The following is a 1899-nucleotide window of genomic DNA, read 5'->3' on the forward strand; positions in this document are numbered from 1 at the left end:
CGGCCTGGTACAAGCCCCCCCGGCCCGGTACAAGCCCCCCCCAGTTCGGTGCGAGCCCCCCCACACGCTCGGTTGCGGTGATAGTAACGGCCCGGGAACCAAACTGACAGAGCCCGGATAGCTCAGTCGGTAGAGCATCAGACTTTTAATCTGAGGGTCCAGGGTTCAAGTCCCTGTTCGGGCGAAATCACTATTTTTTTTTCTTTACCCCCGCTCCAATCCTCTATTGCTGTTTTTGGTTGGTCGGTTGGTTTTTGTTTTTTTTTTTCTTTCCTTGCCAGGGTTGTCCGGGGGCGCAGCTGGGACCCCCCTCGGCGGGAAAAGCCGCTCCTGTCGCGGGTGCAAAAGGTTTTTGAGCGGAAAAAAACAATACTCCAGAGAAAGGGGTGAAAAAAAAAAAACGAAACCCAAAAGCTTCATCGCCCGAACAGGGACTTGAACCCTGGACCCTCAGATTAAAAGTCTGATGCTCTACCGACTGAGCTATCCGGGCTCTGATGGGGCTGCTTGCTCTGCCTGTACATCGCGCTACCCGCGGGCTGCACTGCTGCCTGCACCCCCCTGCCTGCCCCCTCACTACAGCCCACACCCCCACGGCCACCCGCCGGCCAGCTCGTTAACGCCACGGTTATCGCGCAGCGTGGAATACAAATCCACCAGCACGGGCTGATCCTGCACCTTATTCTTACTGTAGGTGCAGCGTGGGCTGTGGGGCAGGGGGTGCCCTGCAAAAGGGGGGTGCCCTGCAGAGGAGGGTCCCCCACCACGGGCCCTGGGGGTCCTCTTCCCCCCCACTTCCCCGCGTCAAAGCTCAATATGCGGCTACGAGGGCAGTGCTGGAGAAACCTGGGGTGTTTCAAAGGGGGTTAGGGAAAATGCGAAGAGAAGGACGGGGAATAATGCGTCCCAGGACAGGGGATACTGCAGTGTGTTAATTACTGGGATTTCTCCAGCCGACCCCCAGCCCCGCTTGCAGCTCATCCCCGCGCCGTGGGTGACGATTCGAATCGGAGGGCGGGTGCAGCCCATGGGGTTTTGCGGGCGGACGTGGTGCTAATTGGGGCCATTTTTCCATCAGGGCCTGGGGGAGATGGGGCCTGGGGGGTCCCCAGCCACAGCAGGGGACCCCCGAGTCCCAGCTTACCCCCACACACGGCATGGTCAATCCTGCAACCAACAACCTCCATCCTCCCATCTCCTGGGGATCTTCAGGGAAGCAGGGAGGCTGTCACCACTAAACCCAAACCACAGGCTGTGACCCGCAGCCCTCCCAGTGCTGCTCGCGGCTCTCCGGCGCGGCGCTGGGGTTTCGGAGGTGAATATTACCCCTGTCTGCGAGAGCCTGGCAGGGCCAGCTGCCTGCAAAAACAAATTACAGCTACCGCTGCGATGGCTCCAGCACGTCTGTTGCCCACAACGTGCTTGTGCGGCCGCTTCTGCCCTTGCTCTCCCCCAAGCCCAGGGGCTGGCTGCTGCGGGTGGGAGCGTGTCCCCACCAACCTGGGCGGACGGGGACGGGGGGCTCCGGGGACCAGCACGAGCACCCAGCCCCAGTAGGGTGCTGTGGGGTGTCTCAGCACCCTCCTGCAGCTCCTCAGAGGGGTACACAGGAGCACCAGCAGCCCTGGAGGTAGTAGCCCAGTGGGAAGCAGCAGGAGGTGGGTGCTGATGGGGACCCCAGAGATACCCCCGAGGATGGGGCAGCAGCGTTTTGGGGAGATGGAGGGCGGCCGGCGCTGCGGCCAGGACGATTAGCAGGAGCGGTTTATCGCCCGCCCCCGCCGGCTGCGGAGCGGGGGGCGATGCGGGGAGGAGATGAGCATCCCGGGGGAGAGCTGGGAGAGTCCCGGTGACACGTAAGGGGGAAAGCCGAGGAACACCGGGAGCTCGACGGGGACC

General features: G+C 62.5%; 2 non-coding genes across 2 annotated transcripts; one reads left to right on the forward strand and one right to left on the reverse strand.

Annotated features, from left to right (window-relative positions):
- Positions 1–111: 111 nt before the first annotated feature.
- On the forward strand, positions 112–184 carry TRNAK-UUU. The gene has a single exon. It is a non-coding gene; the product is annotated as a tRNA-Lys (tRNA).
- Positions 185–420: 236 nt separating this feature from the next.
- Positions 421–493, reverse strand: TRNAK-UUU. The gene has a single exon. It is a non-coding gene; the product is annotated as a tRNA-Lys (tRNA).
- Between the last annotated feature and the right edge of the window lie 1406 nt (positions 494–1899).

Source organism: Haliaeetus leucocephalus, unplaced genomic scaffold, assembly GCF_000737465.1.
Source record: "Haliaeetus leucocephalus isolate CR32 unplaced genomic scaffold, Haliaeetus_leucocephalus-4.0 Scaffold68, whole genome shotgun sequence".
In the NCBI taxonomy this organism is placed as follows: Eukaryota; Metazoa; Chordata; class Aves; order Accipitriformes; family Accipitridae; genus Haliaeetus; species Haliaeetus leucocephalus.